Raw genomic sequence first — 24,878 nt, forward strand, 5'->3', positions numbered from 1 at the left:
TTTACATAGGACCAGAATTTCTTCGGATTTTCCACCAAATTTCGAGACGATGTTTCCTTGTGGAACCTATTTAAGGCATCTCGCATTGAAGTCCGTGCCGAATTTTGCGCGTCTGTAAATTTTAGCCAATCTACGGGATTTCGCAGTTCTTCTGAACTTCGCATGCTTTTTCCGTTGCCTCTGCAACAGCGTTCGGACCTGTTTTGTGTACCATGGGGGATCAGTTCCATCTCTTACCAATTTATGAGGTATGAATCTCTCAATTGCTGTTGCTACTATATCTTTGAATTTGAGCCACGTCTCGTCTAGTCAGTTCGGAAGAAATGGAGATTGTGTTGTGGGTTGGCAGGAGAGCCAACACCGGGTACTAGAGGAAGCCGAAAGGCACGCGTTTTAGCTCACGCAGGCTGGCGTGAGGTCTGGAACAGGACAAGGAAATTAGACTTTAGAAAAAACGAACGTAGCTGGTGGAATACTTAACTTTAATCCATAAATGGTGAACGTCGCTCTTGACGGTACATTATTCTTAATATCAATAGTAACTGAACATGGCGCCTTGCTAGGTCGTAGCAAATGACGTAGCTGAAGGCTATGCTAACTATCGTCTCGGCAAATGAGAGCGTATTTTGTCAGTGAACCATCGCTAGCAAAGTCGGCTGTACAACTGGGGCGAGTGCTAGGAAGTCTCTGTAGACCTGCCGTGTGGCGGCGCTCGTTCTGCAATCACTGATAGTGGCGACATGCGGGTCCGACGTATACTAACGGACCGCGGCCGATTTAAAGGCTACCACCTAGCAAGTGAGGTGTCTGGCGGTGACACCACAGATTGTCTCTTAGGAAGGCTTCTAGTGACACTTTATCCGCTTTTTTAAATAAAATTATTTAGCGTTTGTTTCTGGTGGATTTGGAAGAAATGGTATTGAGCCTAGCTATAACGACCTTGTGATCACTAATCCCTGTATCAGTCATGATGCTCTCAATTAGCTCTGGATTGTTTGTGGCTAAGAGGTCAAGTGTGTTTTCGCAACCATTTACAATTCGCGTGGGTTCGTGGACTAACTGCTCGAAATAGTTTTCGGAGAAAGCATTCAGGACAATCTGGGAAGATGTTTTCTGCCTACCACCGGTTTTGAACAAGTATTTTTGCCAACATATCGAGGGAAGGTTGAAGTCCCCATCAACTACAACCGTATGAGTGGAGTATTTATTTGTTACGAGAGTCAAATTTTCTCTGAACTGTTCAGCAACTATATCATCGGAGTCTGGGGGTCGGTAGAAGGAGCCAATTTTTAACTTAGTTCGGCTGTTAAGTATAACCTCCACCCATACCAATTCGCACGGAGTATCTACTTCGACTTCACTACAAGAATAACCACTACTGACAGACACAAACACTCCACCACCAATTCTGCCTAATCTATCTTTCCTGAACACCGTCTGAGACTTAGTAAAAATTTCCGCAGAACTTATTTCAGGCTTTAGCCAGCTTTCTGTACCTATGACTTCACTTGTGTGTGTGTGTCCGCCCGTGGAAATGACCTCATGGCAATAAGCTGTCAGTCGACGATTCATACTGGCACCTTTCCCTTGCCTGACTTGAGCGGGGACGACCATTTGTTGGTCGTTCGGTCGGTCGTCTCCTCGGACGTCGTGTATTTGGTCTTCTGACCGCTTTTGGCCCCTCTTTATGTCGACTTGTGGTTCGTGCTTGTCGTTCCACAGCCTTGTTTGAGTTGGTGGTGTAATTGTTTTCGCGGGTCTGTGTGTATCTAGTGTGTTTGATTGAGAATTTATCTTAACGCTGTCTGAGTACTGCATTTGTGGAGTGGTTCCGTCTGCCTTTCGGTGTTTTAAAAGCCAGATCCTGCAGGCGCAGTGCTGCCTGTCACTACGTCCTCGCCCGACTTATTCCATCGTTGTACTGGTTATCAGGTGTTAGGTGGATTTGCTTAGAGGGTTGGTTGGCGATGAAACTGTACCTAGTTTGAGTTGCCATCCTGTTACGTGAGCATAATGCTTGGCTGCCTGTCTCACCGGTTACGCTACTGTAGGGACTTTTCTCAGGGCCGGCCGGTGTGGCCGAGCGCTTCTAGGCGCTTCAGTCTGAAACCATGCGACCGCTACGATCACGGGTTCGAAACCTGCCTCGGGCATGGATGTATGTGAAGTCCTTAGGCCAGTTAGGTTTAAGTAGGTCTAGGTTCTAGGGCACTGATGACCTCAGATGTTAAGTCCCATAGTGCTCAGAGCCATTTGAACCATTTTGAATTTTTCTCAGGTCGATCCTTGGAGCACTGTCTGTGGATCACTCTCTTCTTTATTTGGTCTCGTTGTGTCAGTTGTTTAAAAATAATATTTTGTTTAAATTATTCCTATTGTTTGTGGCCTGCAGCCGACAAATAATTTTTAATTCTCTCGTAATAAGGCCTTCAGCCGTCAGTGTAGTTTGTGTTACAGTTATTTTTTTTTTTTCAAATGATTGATTTTAAAAAGTTATTTCCTTAAATAAAGTGTACGTGTTTACTACTGTGCAACCAATGGTAATTGATTAGACCCCGTCCACACCTTTTCCTGCCTTCCCTAAGTCCCATGTTTCAGAAGTTAGTTTTCCTTGCATATATTTATGATCTGAACAGAATCGATAGAAACTATCCTTCGCCTTACATTTCGCAGTAAATGTAGCGTACGTTTGTAGCGGTAGATTCCTCGCCTGCAGGGATTACAGGCAGCGTGTTTTAATCAAGACGATAACCAATGAAACACACGGTCTTACTAAAAGAATCATCCGATTTTGCAACACAGTAATGTAGAAGTACAGAAGATAACGTCTACATGAATAAAGACTGATACTGCGACAAATCGAAATCAGAAGTTCACCTTGCCCCCCAGATGCAAGTTATCGGTTCACGCAGTTTCCTTGATGCAGCTGGCTTATGCGGTCGCACATCCTTCTGGGTCTTTCCACAATTCGGAGAATATGCAGAAAATTTCATTTCCCTTTCAATAAGTTCTGGTAAACTGGGTAGTCGCATACTAGGAACCGTGAATGCGGTGGCGCGGAACATTCAGTCAGGAGTATGGGAAGAGTTTCACAACAGTATAGATGTATGTCGTGCTTCAGGTGAGGGGCACATTGAACTCCCGTGGCTGTGTGCGCCGCCTTAGAGGCGGTTGACCTTGAACGAGTTTCGCTCGGCCGCCGCTAGGCCGCGGAGGATCGCGCTAGAGTTTTAACTAAGCGCGATCCGCAGAATTGCTCCTTTTCCGGTGCCGCCATTGCAGTTTATCGGCGCGCTACTTCCTGCCGTGCCCACTCTTATCAGTTGCTACATCCGCTTGGGGCTTAGCAAGGCAGCTGAATATCATTCGATTCAAGGCAGCCGCACGTTGCACACAGCCATGCCTTACAGGAGGAGAAGAGCATATCGTCGTTCCAGAATGCCTGTCTACAAAACTGTTAGCAGCTTTGATCTTACACCTAACGACGTTTCTCAACAAGAATTGCTTACTGGTCCACTCACTTTTGTAGGATGTAAGATTATTTTCTCTTGCACTACAAATGAGGTGGTTACTGGTAATTCATGGATGACTTTGGCTGTAGTAAATGAAAATTTTGGTCCCAAAAATAACTGAGAATAGTACCCCAACTTTGTACACTGATAAGCCAAAGCACTATGATCACTGCCCACTGCGACGTTGGATGCCGGGTGTTGACGCTGAGGTCACGTGACCCTGTAAGTATGTAAGGGTGCAAACACGGACGGGTGTTCGCCCTAGCGAATATATGGGCTGCAGATGCGTAAATCCATTGAGACAAGCGACATTGACAAAAGATATTATTATTACGCAGAGTCTGTGAACGAGTATCTCGAAAATGGCGAAGCTGGTCGAATGTACACGTGCTACTTTCGCGGCCATCTACAGAAAAAGGAAGGACAGTGAAACTACCACTAGGCGGTAATTGCTTGGACGTCCACGACTCTTCACAGAACGTCAGGTTTGGAGGTTTGTCTGCTCTGTAATGTAGGACAGAACATGATCTGTGGCATCTCTGCCGAAAGAGCACAATGCTGGTACATGCATAAGTGTATAGGAGCCCACCATTCATCGCATATTGTTGAAACTGGAGCTTCACAGCAGACCACTCTTTCCTGTTCATATACTGATCCAACGCCATGGTCAATTACGACTGCAGTGGGCACGAGACCATCGGTATTCGACCATCGATCAATGAGAACGTCTGGGCTCCTGCGTGCATCACATTGTTGCTACAGTAGGTCGATTGTCGTTCAATCAACCCCATTATCGAGGTGAACGGCGGCTCTAAATGTCGAAACGTGCACCGCACCACGGACGCTGTCTGCTATACAACGGCAGACATTTTCCTGGCTCGTCAGTGTAAATGTGCACACGTCAGAAATGTACATTTGTAAGGCCTAATAGTTCTTTTGGATGAGAAATTTGTAGTGGACTGCGTAAGATTAAATTCATCCGAAATGTCTATCTCCATTCATGTAGAAAATAGAGCGATGTGAAAGCGAATTAATTTTTTTTAAGAAGGGTGTACTTACTTCTAGATGTATAGTACGAGTTACAGCATCGTTCCTTAACACCATTTTCTGGAGTCTGTTTACATCTATATTCTCCAAACTAAATGTAAACCCGGCGTGTTTGTTTGAACACACTGCTCTACAAAACTACTTGCTGAATTTTCATAATGTTTTCACTCATAACTTGATCGTAGGTACGGGTAACGTATAGGCTTCATTGCACAAAAATTGGGTCACGGAAAAGAAGAAATCGTGATTCAAAGTTTTACCTAAATCCGTCGGGTCTGTCTGTTCTAAGACCCTAATCTCCAAAACTAACGGACAAAATTTCATTGGGTTCTCACAGGTACTTTGAGTGTAGCTTGGGCCAACATTAATGCTTTATTTCCTCAAAATCGGATCACACAAGCAAACATATCGTAATTTAAATTTCGTAATTTAAAAGTATTAGGAGTCTGCTAAGCTTAGTAGTTCGGATGTTTACCTTAGTGACGGCGTAGTGCACCAAAGAACCGATATATGGCACCGTTAGTTTTGTAGTTCACCAAAATATCAATAGATGGAAGTGTTAGTTAATTCTTTCCTCAGTGACACAAGTATCTTTGGAAATTTACATAAGAGACAGAACTAAATGGCGCAATATTGTCTTTACGGATACAAAGTAACATTGAATCTACATGGCTAGGATATACGGATTTTTTTATTCCACTTTGTGAATTTAAAACTTTACGAAATTCCTTTGCTTAATGTGATCGATTTCATTCATATATGATTCGTTCGATAGGCAAAATAGGATTTATTGACTCAGTGATCCTTATAATAATTCCGTTTTTTTATGGAATGAGGTGCTGAACCTCAAAATGGGAGTGTATGCAAAGACCCTTCTTTAACTAACTCTTCTTTAACTTCCATTGCGAAGCACAATCATATATCTGGTCACAGATACTCCAGAGTACGAATACACAACAATTCTAACAAAAGTTAAATAATGAATGTCGAAGAATGAAAAATTAGACAACTCTAGTAAAGTGCGGCTTACTCTTTTCAGACAAAGAAAGATGTTAGAATCCATGAAAATTTCATGAACACTGTATGACAATTGCAGTTTAGTGTGATCGCTGTTGATGTGGTTGACAGCATCCTACACTTGTCGAAGACAGCTTGGTAAAACGTGAAGCTGCAAGAGCTCCAGAAGTAACAAGAAGCAATTAAGCGATTTCTCATAGCTCTCAGTACACTGAGTTTACAGCTTGCCAGAAACTTTACGCAACAACATTACTGAAACTCCGAGAGAGTTCGCCGACAGTTTTCGTTCCTTCGCTCTCTGTGAACCGGCTGGATTACAGGAAACGGCGTCTTTCGAGACATAATGGAGTTTCCTTGAACAGATCCTCCAATCGCGTTACTACCGCACCCTTAATGTACCACGAACTGGTGTCGTCATTCGGCTTCCACCTCCCCCGTCTGCGCCAATCCTTTCAACCCCTCCGCCTTTCTTCTTCACTCGAAGAAAGCGAAGTTATTACGTGCTCTCCGCGGATTACGGGTTCCCACGCACTAGGGACAAGTTTCGCGGGGCTCCATAGAAATTACCCCCGGCGAAAGTTTTCTAATCTGGCTAGCCGGGAGCAGCCGCATATTGCGCACGCCAACTTCACAATGGCCGCCCACTAAATTACCCCAGACGCCGCTGTCCGCGGGGGTGGCCACCCCTCACAGCGGCAGGTGCTCCTCTAGGGTGAGGGGCGTCTTCACCGGGGACGAGTGGATAATCCGCGAGAGGGGTGCTCTACACTTGTGGAGACTTGTCTTACAGGGCCAATGTCTCGGCGCTCTGGTTTGCGACAGAAGAAACGCCGAGGTCGGCGATACAGTTATCCCACAGACAGGATAAACCACCAAACATCTAATTCGCATGGAGTAGCACTCACGTTCGATGTGCTGCCTGTTTCGCCACAAATCTATATCGCTAAATGGCTAAAACTCACATCTGAAACCAGTTGCTTATTGCCTATCTAACAGCTACCAGAGACAAGTAGCGAAATGAAATTTCGAGGTAATATGGAATTCTAGATAATATATATACAATGAAGCGCCAAAGAAACTGGTATACCCATGTATATTCAAATACAGATGTATGTAAAGAGGCAGAATACGGCACTTCGATCGGAAATGCCTATATAGGACAACAAGTGTCTGGCGCAGTTTTAGATTGGTTTTAGATCGGTTACTGCTGCTACAACGGCAGGTTGTCAAGATTTAAGTGAGTTTGAACGTGGTGTTATAGTATGCGCATGAGCGAAGTGACACAGAATCTCTGAAGTAGCGAAAAAGTGGCGATTTTCCCGTAAGACCATTTTACGAGTGCACCGTGAATATCAGGAATCCAGTAAAACACCAAAGCTTTGTCATCGCTGCGGCCGGGGAAAAGATCTGCAAGAACGGGACCAACGACGACTGAAGAGAATCATTCAACGTGACGATAGTTCAGCCCATCCGCAAATTCCTGCAGATTTCAATGCTGGGTCATCAACATGTGTCAGCTTGCGAATCATGCAACGAAATATGATCGATGTCGGCCTTCGAAAACGATTGCTCAATAGTATAACCTTGACGACTGCACGCCACAAAGCTTTACTCCTCGCCTGGGCCCGTCAACACCGACATTGGATTGTTGATGAATGGAAACATGTGGTCTGGTCAGTGGAGTCTCATTTCAAATTTTATCGAGCGGATGGACGTGTACGAGTATGCAGACAACAACCTCATGTGTCCATGGACACTGCATGTCAGCAGGAGATTGTTCAAGTTGGTGGAGCGTCTGTAATGGTGTGGGCCTGTGCAGTTGGAGTGATATAGGACTGCTCGTACATCTACATACGACTCTGACAGGTGACACGTACGTAAGCATCCTGCCTGATCACCTGCATCCATTCATGCCGATTATGCATTCCGACGGACTTAAGCAATTCCTGCAGAACATTGCGATACCTCCCATGCCCAGAATTGCTAAAGAGTTGCCCCAGGAACACTGTTCCGAGTTTAAACACTTTCGCTTGCCACCCAACTCCCCAGACATGAACATAATTGAGCATAACTGGGATACATTGTAACGTACTGTTCAGAAGAGTTCTCCATTCCTCGTACTTTTACGTATTTATTGACAGCCCTGCAGAATTTATGGTGTCAGTTCCCTTCAGCACTACTTCAGACATTAGTCGAGTCCATGCCACGTTGTGTTGCGGCACTTGTGCTTGCTCGCCATGGGCCCTACACGATATTAAGCAGGTATACCAGTTTCTTTGGCTCATCGGTGTAAGTGATTAACATTGCAAGATCTCGGGTTGATGTAAATGCGAGGCAACCCATTACAAATATGCAACGCTCCTAAATTAATACCGGGTGTAACCGCAAGAACAATGAATGCAAACATGCAAACGAACACTCATTGTATTGTTACATCATCTCTCTCTCTTATTTGGTGTTAAAGTGTTTTCATATTACTGTAAGATGTGGTAGGTATTCTTTGGAAAAAAGATATTTAACATACTGTTGACGTCGCTATATTCCACACTCTCTGGAAATGGAAAAAAGAACACATTGACACCGGTGTGTCAGACCCACCATACTTGCTCCAGACACTGCGAGAGGGCTGTACAAGCAATGATCACACGCACGGCACAGCGGACACACCAGGATCCGCGGTGTTGGCCGTCGAATGGCGCTAGCTGCGCAGCATTTGTGCACCGCCGCCGTCAGTGTCAGCCAGTTTGCCGTGGCATACGGAGCTCCATCGCAGTCTTTAACACTGGTAGCATGCCGCGACAGCATGGACGTGAACCGTATGTGCAGTTGACGGACTTTGAGCGAGGGCGTATAGTGGGCATGCGGGAGGCCGGGTGGACGTACCGCCGAATTGCTCAGCACGTGGGGCGTGAGGTCTCCACAGTACATCGATGTTGTCGCCAGTGGTCGGCGGAAGGTGCACGTGCCCGTCGACCTGGGACCGGACCGCAGCGACGCACGGATGCACGCCAAGACCGTAGGATCCTACGCAGTGCCGTAGGGGATCGCACCGCCACTTCCCAGCAAATTAGGGACACTGTTGCTGCTGGGGTATCGGCGAGGACCATTCGCAACCGTCTCCATGAAGCTGGGCTACGGTCCCGCTCACCGTTAGGCCGTCTTCCGCTCACGCCCCAACATCGTGCAGCCCGCCTCCAGTGGTGTCGCGACAGGCGTGAATGGAGGGACGAATGGAGACGTGTCGTCTTCAGCGATGAGAGTCGCTTCTGCCTCGGTGCCAATGATGGTCGTATGCGTGTTTGGCGCCGTGCAGGTGAGCGCCACAATCAGGACTGCATACGACCGAGGCACACAGGGCTTACACCCGGCATCATGGTGTGGGGAGCGATCTCCTACACTGGCCGTACACCACTGGTGATCGTCGAGGGGACACTGAATAGTGCACGGTACATCCAAACCGTCATCGAACCCATCGTTCTACCATTCCTAGACCGGCAAGGGAACTTGCTGTTCCAACAGGACAATGCTCGTCCGCATGTATCCCGTGCCACCCAACGTGCTCTAGAAGGTGTAAGTCAACTACCCTGGCCAGCAAGATCTCCGGATCTGTCCCCCATTGAGCATGTTTGGGACTGGATGAAGCGTCGTCTCACGCGGTCTGCACGTCCAGCACGAACGCTGGTCCAACTGAGGCGCCAGGTGGAAATGGCATGGCAAGCCGTTCCACAGGACTACATCCAGCATCTCTACGATCGTCTCCATGGGAGAATAGCAGCCTGCATTGCTGCGAAAGGTGGATATACACTGCCGACATTGTGCATGCTCTGTTGCCTGTGTCTATGTGCCTGTGGTTCTGTCAGTGTGATCATGTGATGTATCTGACCCCAGGAATGTGTCAATAAAGTTTCCCCTTCCTGGGACAATGAATTCACGGTGTTCTTATTTCAATTTCCAGGAGTGTATATATAACGCGACGATAATCAGAGTTGCTACGCACGCAAAAATATTAGTAAAATGGGTACAGATTTGCTTGAAATGGTTTAACTACGTTATCCAAACTCGCCGCTAGCTCAAAGATATTTAGAATTAGCTAGAAACTATCACCTTTTTGCCCGGTAAATTAATTGATACTTAGAGAGGGGCAATATAACCACCTACGTAGCAAAATGATTTGTACTCACGATAAATAACTTCATTTGGATCACATTTGCATCAGTTTGGTTAAACATTTACTGCAAACTCAAAGGTATCGTGAAGCAAACCCAAAACTTGTTATCTACTCCATTTAAGTTCATCTATGCACTTCTGTAAAAATTCTGATAAAATGAACTTTGAAAATATTAATGCTAGAAAACTATTATCAATATTCAAAGCATTTATTATGTTAACTTGAGGGCTGTCTGTGCATCATTACGACAAAAGAAAGTCAGTTGGGCAGTCTTCTACAAACCTTACGCTAAATAATAATTTTCACTTGAATATTTCCACAGGGTAGGAGAGGTTGTGAATAAGAACAGGATAGATTCACTTTTTACCATGTATTGTAACAGAAAATACGTACATCAAACACCTAGTGCGTCAGAACCGCTAAGCGACTTAATTCTTCAAGAGCAAAGACAAAAGTAGCGTAAGATCTTTGAACAGAGTCTTTATAATATTTTGAAATAGGATCCCCATGGTTACGAAGAATGTATTTACATTGTATGGTTGTTCCTTTACATTAAAACACGTATTTTGTTAACATCCGTAACACAAAAAATATCATATTAACTAGTTGTAAATTTTATAATCGTAAGTCGTATTAGCTAGGTGTTTACCGACAGAAACACACTCGATTTTTTATTTTCTTTTCACTTCATATTTACACGTCTGGTAAAGGTTTAGTTTAATATTTATAGGGATTTACAGGAAATGTCACGTTGTACAGGTGCTGGATGTCAGATTCTGAGATGATGCCTGTTGCACTTGGTTGGTCGGTTCAGAGACGGTTAATGCTGTTTGTGAACGACCGATGTCTAACAGCTCGTTATATCACTGTGGTGCCAACTGCTGCTCAAATTGCTGCTGCAGATGCAGTACGATACACCAGAGCCATACACAGGAGCAGCAGACCATTCCGACTAAACCTGGTTTCTGTCGCAAATTTTACCGGGAGTGACAGCGTAGACGATCCCTGCGGCTTGGATGAGACATCGAGGCGTTTAGCTTGGCGAACCAGTCGTGGTGACACGACAGTGACAGTTGAAGAAACCCGTCTACATTAACGCCATCCGGAATCCTGAATTCAAGTGATCAGCCACCATCCTTTACCTAGACAACATATTGGGTGGTCTATACCTCTCACGAAGACTTATATGAACATATTAATTTGCCAATTACGTTATCGACTTGCCAGTTAATTACATAGTTGACCGGTGATTAATATCATTGGCATCGTAATCAGTAGTAATCTGTGATTGGAAACATGATTACGTAATTAAACAATGGACTGGATTGTTCAGCTGCTAAGGCTACTCCACGAGTGTAAATACACAGGTTAGCATGTTCGTGAATAATCCGAAACTACTAAAACTAACATAATTAAGGTTTTGCGTCTTCAACGATAAATGGTTTGCATGCCTCACACATAAATTCATCAATAAAGTAATCACAAGTTTGCAGCAAGAGAAATCTATTCGTCCTGTAGTGAATACCATCTTAAGTGCAAGTTATAATCTTAACAATCCTCTGAACAACAAGCTAAAATATGTGTACACACATAAGCAATCTTTCACCACAGAGAAAGGCTATGAATTTACTAATGCAATCTTTGGAAATTCCAGACGATGTATTGTTAGCGTATTTAGACACAGCAATTGTATACACTAACGTACCTGTGACAGAAACCATTCAGATAATACGAAGAAACGTAACGCGCAGAACGATGCGTTCTGCAGAAGTAACTAAAGCAGTCGAGCTTTTGGGACTGGTTTTATGTTTTAAGTATTTCATTCAGCGGTAAAACGTATCGTCAGAAAGGGGAGGGGAGGGTATGGTAATAGACTAAAACTTAAATTTAGCCGGCACACTGATATTCGTCAATGATCCGGAGAATAAGGTTTTTGTGAAATATGATAATGTAAAACAGAAACTCTCATTTAAAAACGGCTTATAGCATCCTCCTCTTTAACGACAGTAAGGATGACATAAGTATATTTACACAGAATATTCCCATCCACCGAAAAAGAAACTTCAATTTTCAGCTCTATTCAACTATGCGGCCAATGTCTATTACGACTACCAATGCTGCAAAGTGGATTAAATCATGAACTATGTATAATGAAACAAACTGTTGTAGCAAACGCTGATAAAATCACCATTGTCACCACAGTCGATTGAAAAATCGAGAAACGTAATGAATCACATCGAGGTTAATCAGTCACGAATAAGGCCCGGGAAACAGAAGCTAAGTATATTACTAAGACATATAACGGCGCAATATCACAAAGAATACAGCGATGTTTTAACAAATGAAATATGACAATAAGTCTTCAAGCAAACAATACTCATAGGTGAAGTTTCCGGCATAAAATTCGACTTGAGCATGACAAATTCCTGAATTCACTTGTGTACGGAATGAAATACATCTACTGTGATCACTATTAAATATAGCTTAGATGGAACAGGCGTTTACTACACAAACTAAAGAGCACTATATATAAGCTTTTACTACATACGTTTATGACAATCAACGCACAACAACAAACATAGAACATAACATGAACGTGCCACTATATACGGCAACTGAAGGAAGCACGCTCTATGTCCTAGAGGGAATTGAAATATTTAATAGCAAAAGAGCTCTCTGGGACAGAATACAAATGTACAGTGCGAGTTTAATCAGAACGAGTGTTCAAACGTTTTTGAGGAACTGCTCTAGTGATCTCACGCTTCGACGTCGTGTGTTACAATGTGATACAATGGTATGCACAAAGTAGTGATTATTGCCTCGCGTGAAGGTGGGATGTCGGCGATTCCGTTTCCGCATGAGCCTTTCTGCTTTCTTCCATGATAAATCGGTGACTATGGACAACAACAAGATACAGCGCCGGAAGCAAGTGATCTCTGATGGCTCCAATGGGATATTAGCAGGCGAAGGTTTTCCTCTGTGTCCATCAACATTTTGCATTTATTTTGCTACATTATTTCGTAATAAACTGATGTAAAATTTACTGTTTGTACAATAAAATATTCATTTTCTTTGTACCTTGCATTTTATTTGTTAAAATACCTTATAACTTACTAAGGAGTACCTGCCATTATCAGTTACCAACCTACTCACTAGAATTATTGATTCATCTTCTCGTATACTCTTCCCACATTTTACCATCAGAAGTTAACCTGCAAGCAGTCTTTTGTATGTTGTTTAAATTTTTTTAATGTCATATATTTCATTATGTAACTGAACAGACGGTGGTGCACTCTAACAAATGCAGTCTTGCTTTTATCTCAAATAGCAGTATCACGAAATACGCAATAGTTTTGATGACCCAGTACTTCATTGTACGACATATGACAACTCTTTAATGATTTTTTATGGTATGTTCTTTCTCGCTTTCTTTTATTTTTATATTGTATGTATTGCAAGGAGATTGGACTTTCTATGAACAATATTTCTTCTGTGGTTCTTCAGTTTCTGGCAGAGTATTTGTTGAGGTCACCCGCATAAATCTGCTCCTGCAGGAGCACAAAAATGTGAATAGGTTCATGTTTATAGCCTCTGTCTGAAAAGACAGGTACCAGATGCCTCATTCTATCATCCTCAGCACCTTTAAGAATTGTCACAAAGATTTCGTTTGCAGACATACTCGCACTTTCTCTCTCTCTCTCTCTCGTTTTAACATGCAGCTCATCTCAGACTTCCTCTAAGTCGCTCATACGCATCCACTCCCAGTTGCCCTTTCTCACTCACTCATTCAGCCCGACACATAGCCTTTATCTCTTTCTGTCTCTATTTCATTGTCTCCTGTGGCACAGCCACAGCCCCGTTCTTCTGATCTACGAGTACTCCTACAGGCTGCTCTCACTGTCACTGTCTCCCTCTTGCTCTCTCTTACTGCTGCTACCAGTAGGGTAAGTTTGCACCTCTGTGTCTCGGAAGCGGATAAAGATATAAGGAAAATTTTCATGACTGTTCGAGATCTGAATCTCAGGAATATATCGTTAAAAAATTCTGCCATTTTCTGTGCTTAGCCATCTTGGCCATGCACTAATCGTCCCTCCGTAAGTCCCATCAAACCCACTGTAGACGACATCAAAAGCAAAAGGAACTAACTGACTTGCTCCATGTGTCTAAGCAGGAGGAAGTATGTTGTATTCATACTTGGATGCTGTACTATACGACAGTGACACTGCTAGGTATACAAATGGTCCAGAGCCCAAAGAATATCCAAAACACTTGAGCCTACCTTTTTATCACCTATAGCATACGAGGTATGACCACCAGCAAATTCCGTTTTTATGCGCAGCTTTTTGGAACATATTAGGAACGCGGGATTAGATAGGTAGATCACATAACTAATGAGGTGGTATTGAATAGAATTGGGGAGGAGTTTGTGGCAGAACTTGACTAGAAGAAGGGATCAATTGGTAGGACATATTCTGAGGCATCAAGGGATCACCAATTTAGTATTGGGGGGCAGCGTGGCGGGTAAAAATCGTAGAGGGAGACCAAGAGATGAATACACGAAGCAGATTCGGAAGGATGTAGGCTGCAGTAGGTACTGGGAGATGAAGAAGCTTGCACAGGATAGAGTAGCATGGAGAGCTGCATCAAACCAGTCTCTGGACTAAAGACCACAACGAAAACAACAACAACATAGGAACGCATACAGTCGCATGCCTTAGCGATTGCTAGCACAATATATACAGGTAATATATATTTTTTGTAGCATGTGGACCACAGTAATACAGGTTATATTTAATAATAACATCGTTCTCTCACATCCTTGACCACGTCAAGTCTTATAAAAGTATTTATTGTTGTTGTTATTATTGAGTTCTGGTTCTCCTCCCGTGCTATGTTTCCTGTGTAAGCCTCTTCATCTCTGTGAATCTACTGCGAGCTACATCCATTTCAAATTGCTTACTGTAGTCAAGTTGATAATCCCCACGTACAAATTTAGCCTCCTCCCAGTTATTATCCCATGGCCGACCTCACACTTCTCTCCTTTAAATAAATATTCCTTGATGATCCAGCACGTATCCTGTCAATTGATCACATCCTTTAGTTATGCTGTGGCATAAATTTCTCTTCTCCCAATTCGTTTCTATACCTACTCTCTAAGCTAGTAGTCAGATCTACCCGAGCGGTCTAACGCACGGCTTTCCGGAGCGAGAAGGAGCGCCTGGTGCCCGGCACGAATCCGCCCGGCGGATTTGTGTCGAGGTCCGGTGTGCGGGCCAGTTTGTGGATGGTTTCTAGGCGGTTTTCCATCTGCCTTGGCGAATGCGGACTGGTTCCCCTTATTCCGCCTAGCTACACTATGTCGGCGATTGCTGCACAAACAAGTTTTCTACGTACGCGTACACCACCATTACTCTACCACGCAAACATGGGGTTGACACTCGTCTGGTGCGAGACGTTCCGTGGGGGTCCACCGGGGGCCGAACCGCACAATAACCCTGGGTTCGGTGTGGGGCGGCGGAGGGGTGGAGTGGACTGCGGTTGTCGTCGTGGGGTTGTGGACCACTGCGACTGCGGCGGGGACGGAGCCTCTCCATCGTTTCTAGGTCCCTACAATCAGATCTACCCATACATTCCTCCGTACTCTTCTGTAACACCAAAACTGATCACCGTCGATGATTCACGAAGCTAATATCACACTTATTCCTTCAGAAAAGACTTATTAACACTAAAATTTATATTCTATGAAATTTTTTTTCTTTTTTACTAATGTTTTTCTTTCTATTGTCTGTCACCAATTTATGTACTCGCTAAAGTGACCACCATCAATTATTTTGCTGCTCAAATATCCAAACTCATTTACGACTTATAGTGTCTCGTTTCTTAATCTAATTGCCTGAAAAAAAAATTTAAAAAATGTTCAAATGTGTGTAAAATCTTATGGGACTTAATTGCTAAGGTCATCAGTCCCTATACTTAAACACTACTTAAGCTAAATTATGCTAAGGACCAACACACACATACTGCCCGAGGGAAGACTCGAACCTCTGCCGGGACCAGCCGCACAGTCCATGACTGCAGCGCCCCAGACCGCTCGGCTAATCCGGCGTGGCTCTAATTGCCTCATCATCATCATTTGATTCAGTTTGATAATATTCCACTAACCTAGATTTACTTTTGTTGATTTTTGTCTCATAAGCTGAATAAGTTAACAAGACACAGCGGTACACAATAATGAAAATTGCAACGTTCTGAAATCAAATGACACGCATGAACATAGAACGTCGTTAGATGGGTAAAAAAGCCCGATGCCTGAGTAAACAGGTTGTATCACAATGAATCGCAACATCTGACGTGGGCAAACTTATACGACAACAGAAGCAAAATCGCCTCATTAATCATGAATCCGCAAACAAGGAAATTGCGACGTAACTATGAATGTGTGGTTTCGAGCACCCACTGAACTGAGAGTGATATATTGCCTTAGTACATATTTATCGCAAATGTATACGTTCCGATTAACTTCTGGTGAAACTGCGCTGGAGTTTCAGGTTCCATTTATTGCATTTTGATGCAATTACTGCACTTGCCTCTGCAGTGGGTTACGGATCGCTATAAACTCCGCTCGATAACCTCGTTACGGTTGTAAGACTGTACAATTCCCAGCTCCAGTTTTTCAACCGTCACAACGGCCTTACTGCGTGCTTAACTTCTGCGTTGATAACAGAGAGCATATTCCATGGAATAGGGGCCAGATGAACTTGGGGGCAGAGGTATAGGCCTCTCCAGGCCTGGCCACTTCGACCATACGCGTGTGTTAGATACCTAAAACAAACAGCAAAATGTGCCGCTGCCCATAATGCATGTAGCACATACCCTAGAACTTATCGTCGCAGAAAGCGAAGTTACCATCGATCCTTCAAGTTTTCTCGAGGCAACGGCCTTTCCGCAGTGGATCCACGGTTCCCGTCAGATCACCGAAGTTAGGCGCTGTCGAGCGTTGCCGGTACTTTGATGGGTGACCATCTGGGTTGCCATTTTTCGGTGTGCACTCAGCCTCTTAATGCCAACTGAGGAGCAACTCGACCGAATAATAGCGGCTCCGGTCAAAGAAAACCATCATAACGACCGGGAGAGCGGAGTGCTGACCACACGCCCCTCCTATCCGAATCCTCAGCTGAGGATGACACGGCGATCGGATGGTCCCTATGGACCACTTGTGGCCTGAACGCGGAGTCACAACTTCAAGTTTTTTTGGAAAGACATATCGGAAAGACACCATCACATCGTCGCACTAACAATGAGAATACACTACTATGACTGAGGCTTTACAAATCTACCAATAATTTATTTTATTACCCTATTCGGTTCAGTACCTCTTCATTACCAACATATTCTGCCCAAGAAATCTTCATCATTGTTTGACTTCCTTTTTTTTTTTAAAAAAAAAAGTGTATTTTCTTCACTTTCACACACAGCTGCGCTCCACAGAAATACACTACTGGCCATTAAAATTGCTACAACACGAAGATGACGTACTACAGACGCGAAATTTAACCGACAGGAATAAGATGCTGTGATATGCAAATGATTAGCTTTTCACAGCATTCACACAAGTTTGGCGCCGGCGGCGACACCTACAACGTGCTGACATGAGGTAAATTTCCAACCGATTTCTCATACACAAACAGCAGTTGACCGGCGTTGCCTGGTGAAACGTTATTGTAATGCCTCGTGTCAGGAGGAGAAATGCGTACCATCGCGTTTCCGACTTTGATAAAGGTCGGATTGAAGCCTATCGCGATAGCTGTTTATCGTATCGCGACATTGCTGCTCGCGTTGATCGAGATCCGATGACTGTTAGCAGAATATGGAATCGGTGGGTTCAGGTGGATACTACGGAACGCCGTGCTGGATCCCAACGGCCTCGTATCACTAGCAGTCGAGATGACAGGCGTCTTACCTGCATGGATGTAACGGATCGTGCAGCCACGTCTCGATCACTGAGTCAACAGATGGGGACGTTTGCAAGACAACAACCATCTACACGAACAGTTCGACGACGTTTGCAGCAGCATGGACTATCAGCTCGGATACTATGGCTGCGGTTACCCTTGACGCTGCATCACAGACAGGAGCGTCTGAAATGGGGCACTCAACGACTAACCTGGGTGCGCGAATGGCTAAACGTCATTTTTTCGGATGAATCCAGGTTCTGTTTGTAATGCCGGAAATGTATATCCTCCTATTTCCATCCATTGTACTATAATTTTTTCTCCTTGCTTTGTTACCTCAAGATATGACATTTCTGTCTCTTTATATATTGTAATTGTTTTACTGTTTGTATATATATATATATATATATATATATATGCATTTATGTTTGTTTGTTTTGTGAATATTATTTTTATTTATACGCTGGGTCTGGCCTAGGGAAAACTATGCTATCGAACGGATACATCGATAGGTCGCGTGGAGAACCAAAGTGTGTAGGATGTTTGGTAGTGTTAACTCTGCCGCGTGGAGCGCAGGCTGAGAGAGAGGGAGTCTGGCTGGAGTAGCGAGTGGAGCAGGTGTGTTGCGTGACGCTCCCGCGAGTTGCCGCGCTTTCGGGGTTTGGCAGCATGTAATTGCGCTCGACTTGCGATGATAGTTTCTGACATGGTGTCGCGGACGGGAAGCATTATCTGGCGCACATCAAGAGCCCGTTTCGTCTGGTGACCGTGTCGAGAAGAAGGCGCGCCAACATCCATCTTCTGCAACAGCGACGGCCGACAATGAGTGACTGTCGCCACATCCTCGACTTCAAACCTTCAATCAACCAACAAGGAAGACTGGAAGCACGTAAACTTTTAGAACTGTATGGCAGACCTCAGCTTTTCAAACTTTTAAAATTGTTGCATCACAAAATTACAGCAACTTAGCATGAACCTTTGTTGCTCATTGTCCCAATTGCATTGCCAAGCAGGGCCCCTTCCTTTTCCGAAATGAACCCGAGTGTCGTTGAAATTCAAACACCAGCATTTAAGTAATATAATACAATTTCGCTGCTTTAATTTCAAAGTTCAGTTAAAGTATTCATAGCTGGCTACAATAGTTAGATTACACTAGCACAAATTAAGAGTGCGAGTTTTGTTACCGTATTTTAGCTTACCTGTGACTGCAACTCAGGTTGGTACGTACTAAATTTTACCATTGTTAATTGTTCTGAATCATTTAATTCAAGTTCAAAGTTAAACCTCTTATTTCTAAATTGCGTAGATTCAAGTAGCTTTTGAAATGATTGTTGAGATAGTCCAAGACTAACCGATTTTACTGAATTTCGATGTGCTTCAGAAAGAAAGCTCACTATTAACTTCAGTCACTAAATTAACATTCGATTTTCCGGTTTTATTAATTCTTTTGCTAAATTAAGTCAGAGTGTAGCGAAATTTATTACTTCTGACAAATTTTCAGTTTTCACACTACACTTGTCAACCTTCAGTTGCCACGCTTCTAGTGCTAATTATACGTGTAATAATCTTTCTTTTTCAGTTACTATATTAATTGTCCTTAGGACTGGCGACCGTAATTTCCCCCAAATCTCAAATATCTAATTACCGCTAGTTGATTGTTAACGTAACGGCCGCACATTTACTTTCTTTATTAACTTTACCCCTATTTCAAAATTAATTTCCACCAGTTTCATTAGCATTTTTCCTTTCATTTAGATGTAACCCTTTCCTCCCTCTTTACCGACAAATTAACCTCGGTGACGATTGCTTTTCCCAAATTTCCATTAGGTACACGCAGTTTAATTTTTCACTGTCATTAAGGTCGATAAGTGAGGGGGAGGTTACATGTTTACAGCATCATGATGGTCTCATCCGTGTTTGGCGTCATCGCGGTGAACGCACATTTGAAGCGTATATTCGTCATCGCCATACTGGCGTATCACCCTGCGTGATGGTATGCAGTACCGTTGGTGACACGTCTCGGTCACCTTTTGTTCGCATTGACGGCGCTTTGGACAGTGGACGTTACATTTCAGGTGTTACGAGCTGTGGCTCTACCCTTCATTAGGTCCCTCCGAAACCCTACATATCAGCAGGATAATGCACGACCGCAAGTTGCAGGTCCTGTATGGGCCTTTCTGGAAACAGCAAATGTTCGACTACTGCCCTGGCCAGCACATTATCCAGATCTCTCACCAATTGAAAACGTGTAGTCAATGGTGGCCGAGCAACTGGCTCGTCACAATACTCCAGTCACTACTCTTGATGAACTGTGGTATCGTGTTGAAGCTGCATGAGCAGCTGTACCTGTGCACGCCATCCAAGCTCTGTTTGACTCAATGCCCAGGCGTATCAAGGCCGTTATCACGGCCAGAGGTGATTGTTCTGGGTACTAATTTCTCCGGATCTATGCACCCAAATTGCGTGAAAATGTAATCACATGTCAGTTCTAGTATAATATATTTGTCCAATAAATATCCGTTTATCATCTGCATTTCTTCTTGGTGTAGCAATTTTAATGGCCAGTAGTGTACTTTTAGACACTACTTTTCAGCACTTAAATTTCTATTAATTATAAACCAATTTCTGTTTTGAAAAAACACTTTAAATATAGTGGTCTGCATTTTATATCGTCTCTAACACGACCATTTTTGGTTATTTTTCTGTAAAAACACAGTTGCTCGCTATACATGTGTGGGGTAGACTACTACCGTATCCCTCTACCTGCTCAACTGCGTCCTTTCAACGTTTTTTGAAGCTGATCAGCCAGAATATTGTGACCACCAATCTACTAGCGATATAAGCCCGTGCAGGCGATAGAAGTGTCACCTGGCGAGGAATGACTACTGTCAGATACATTCACTGTGCATGTAGTAATAGTGAGCGTGCTGTCCATGTGTAGAATGAGGAAGACACGCCATCTATCTGGCGAATTGTCAAGGCCCAGAGGATCGGCGTGAGCATTTTGGAAACTGGTCAACTATTCGTGTGCTGGAGGAGTGCTGTGGTGAATGTCTTCAACATGTGGCGAAACCAAGGTGAAACCACATCCAGACGTGGTGGGGTTGGGCAGCCACTCCTCATTACAGATGTCGGATGTCGCAGGCTGTGCAGACTGGTACATCAGGCAGGCAGCGAACTGTGGTGGAGCTAATATCACACTTCAATACTGTACGTTTGAACACACAGTGCACAAAGCACTCCTAACAGTGGCCACCGCAGCCGACGACACATGCATATCTCAATGTTAAAACCACGACCTCGGCAACTGCGAATGAAATGGGTACATGACCATCGTAACTGGATGTTGGCGCAATGGCGAGGTGGTTGCATGGTATGATGAATCTCATGCATGTGTCAATTTTACCGTCACGACCTTGAAAACTACGACTGATATGGACAAATGACCATCGGAACTGGATGTTGGTGCAACGGTAGATCGTTGAATGGTCTGATGAATTCCGATATCGTCTTCATCATGCTGAGGGGAGGCTGCGAATTCGTCGTCTTCCAGGGAGCAGCTCCTTGACGTCTGTACTAAGGGCCGGAGGCAAGCTGGCGGCGGCTCCATTATGCTCTGGAGAACATTCACGTGGGCGTTCACCTTGTGGTCCATTGGTCCAGTGGAATTCTTGCGAGGCCCCACGACGGCCAAGGAGTATCGTACACTGGTTGCTGACCGCGATCACTCCTTCATGACGGTCATGTTTGCTTAAGGCAATGGCGTTTTTCAAAAAGATAATGGGCCGTATCACAAGTTCAGGGGTGTGATGCAGTGGTCCGAGGAACACACTGGCGAGTTTCATTTAACATGCTGGTCCACAACTCGCCAGCTCTGAACCCGATCGAACACATCTGGGATAAACTGCATGTGGCGCCAGAGCTGACCGCCCCCCAGCCCTTAATTTATGGGAGTTGTGTGTGGAGACGTGGTTTCAACTCCCTCCAACGACATACACTGCTTCCACGCCACGACGCGCCGCCACTGTGATCCGTGCCAAAGGTGGAAATACCGGCTATTATGTAGGTGGTCATTATGTTCTGGCTTATCTGTGTATATAACTGTCGTCCGTACTACTTACGGATAAGGTTTCATGCTAGTATTGTATTCCAGATAATTTCATGGTTTCAAAGCTTACTGCAAATCTACAAATGCTGTAAATGTAGTTTGGCCTATCTTCTAAGAAAAGTCATATTGTCAATATTGCCTCTTGAACACAAACTGTTGCCTGTCTTACCATTCTCCTGTTGATAATTCGTGTTGGTTTTTTCCCACCATGGCTTGTTTAACTATATTCTTTGCAAATGAAACTGCTGCATTCTTTTCGAAGTCTGAGGTGATTTTGCCCGTTTCGTAAGTCTTGCATGCCGAGTGAAATAGTTTTGTGGCTGTAGGTTTTCCGAAGGATCTTAAAAATGTCGAAATTTACGGTTTACATCTGGAGAAAACCTGCTTATAGCGGTAAAAAGTAACGTTGAGGCAAAAATTGTAGTAAAAGGTCACTAAATTACTTTTAAATCGTAATAAAAGGTAGTTTTTAAATGCATATTGTGTTAAACCGTATTATTATTTTTTGGTTATCCGTAATTGACTCCTTTTACTTTCGGATGATTGAACAGGGGGAAAAGGAAGGGAAATCTGCGTGCTGGTAAAAGTGTCTGATCTGTTTTATACGCCCTGGGATTTCCTGAATGATCACAGGCTGAGAGAAGCTGACACTGAGAAACTGTTAAAGTTGTCTCTGGCGTAAAAGCTAGCCTGGCAACTTCGGTAAAGCACTGAAGCTGATAACCGGGTACGAGGAGACGAATGTGTGCTTACTCTCAGATTTAAGTCCCAGTGGTGCCGCTTTGTCACGCTTTAGCGGGCTTTGCGGACGGAAAGAGAGTGCATCGCTAGGCGTGGGCAGAAGCAGTAAGACGAGGTAGCCGTGTCTCGAGGGCTTTTCCGAAGACTGGCGATACTGCTGCGCTACATCAACCCAGTGCGGTAATTTTTCGCGAATATTTTATGCACTTCAGAACTGAAACTGGAACTGTGTGGCGTCTTCCCATCTGTGTAGAGTAGGTTGTTGTTGGAAGTAACCACAATTGGTGGCGTGGAATACCGTCACTTGGAAGTGACGATAGCTGTAAGCTAAGCTTGCCGCGTATGTAGGTCGGGACTTTGCAGGTGCTCTTTACTGTGCTAAACAAACGTACAGTACTATACAATGAAGTAAACATCGGATAAAACAACGATAAAGCTCTGTGTTCTACTGTACTCTTTCTGTCTGTGTTAATTATTCTTCCCTTTTGGTTTGCTTGGGACATTAAGATGGCATACGATCATTATACTGAAATTAAGTACTCTGAAGTACTTCTGTTTGATATTTTTGTCACTTATCTAGGATGCTGAAAACTCGTTCGTAATCTAATTACGACCTCCGATTACACAGGCGTTAAGCCTTCAGTTCTGGAGTGTCAGGGTTGGAGGACGGGTGAGGGTCGTTACGGTTTGTTCCTGCTTTCATGTTCTACCGATGTTACTACAAGATGTTTCACTGCTTGACAGAATGGCGATGTACATCTAACATGATGGATGTCCGGCACATAGCTCGCGTGCAATTGAAGCGGTATTGAATAGCACATTTCATGACAGGTGGATTGGTCGTCGAAGCACCATACCATGGCCCGCACGTTCACCGGGTCTGACGTCCCCGGATTTCGGTCTGTGGGGGAAGTTGAAGAATATTTTCTATCGTGATCTACCGACAACGCCTGACAACATGTGTCGCGCATTGGTTCAAATGGCTCTGAGCACTATAGGACTTAACATCTATGGTCATCAGTCTCCTAGAACTTAGAACTACTTAAACCTAACTAACCTAAGGACAACACACAACACCCAGTCATCACCAGGAAGAGAAAATCCCTGACCCCGCCGGGAATCGAACCCGGGAACCCGGGCGCGGGAAGCGAGAACGCTACCGCACTATCACGAGCTGCGGACCGTCGCGCATTGTCAATGCATGTGCGAACATTACGGAAGGCGAACTTCTCGCTGTTGAGAGGAATGTCTTTACACGTATTGCCAAATGCATTGAGGTTCACGGACATCATTTTGAGCATTTATTGCATTAATGTGGTATTTACAGGTAATCACGCTGTAACAGCACGCTTTCTCAGAAAGATAAGTTCACAAAGGAATATGTATCACATTGGAACAACTGAAATAAAATGTTCAAACGTACCTAAGTTCTCTGTTTTAATTTAAAAAAACCTACATGTTACCAACTATTGGTCTACAATTGTGAGCCATATGTTTGTGACTATTACAGCGCCATCTATCACATAGCGAAAAAAGTGGTCCAACTAAAACATTCATATTTCTTTACGTACTACACGAGTATGTAATAAAAAACGGAAGCTGCTATTTAAAAAAAGGCAGTTGATATCCGTTTGACCTATGGCAGTGCCATCTAGCGGGCCAACCAAAGCGCCATCTGGTTTCCCCCTGCACACTAGACGAGTTTCGTTCTTTGTAGTTTTTTCGTTTGACGCTTATTTCGTGAGATATTTGGCCCGGTCACGATCAATGGACCACCCTGTATATATACAGGTTTACGTCAAGGTGATGACGTATCCTCAATTATTTTTATGTTCCAGAAACAACAGTGAGAATTTGGAGAAAAGAACTTGAATGAATATAAGATTTAATTAATAAGGTTGGGGAGAGGAAAGAGAAGAATTGCAATAAACCGTCTTGACTTCGTAGATGACTTTACTACACTTCCTGAATATGTGACATCTGCTGTAACAAATTAATTTTTAGAAGAAGTAGGCAAAAGCAGTGGTGGAAGGATATCTGCAGAGAAAAAACGAAACTGTTTACAAAGATTAAACATACACCGAAATTTCTGAAAACAAATGTTGATGAAATTGGAAAGGTTAAAACATTTAAATATCATAGAGAGATAATAAAATAAAATGATTTCGAAAAAGCGGCTGTAGAGGGGAATTACATAAATTGGTATAAGGTGTAAGGTATAACTAAGGACTTCAAAAACAGAAACCTGTCTAAAAGCGAAAGAATAAGGCATTACAGTACAGTAGCGAAGCCAGCATGCCTTTATACAAGCGAGTATTTGACATTAAGTTATA

The sequence above is a fragment of the Schistocerca cancellata genome, chromosome 1, assembly GCF_023864275.1.
Source record: "Schistocerca cancellata isolate TAMUIC-IGC-003103 chromosome 1, iqSchCanc2.1, whole genome shotgun sequence".
In the NCBI taxonomy this organism is placed as follows: domain Eukaryota; kingdom Metazoa; phylum Arthropoda; class Insecta; order Orthoptera; family Acrididae; genus Schistocerca; species Schistocerca cancellata.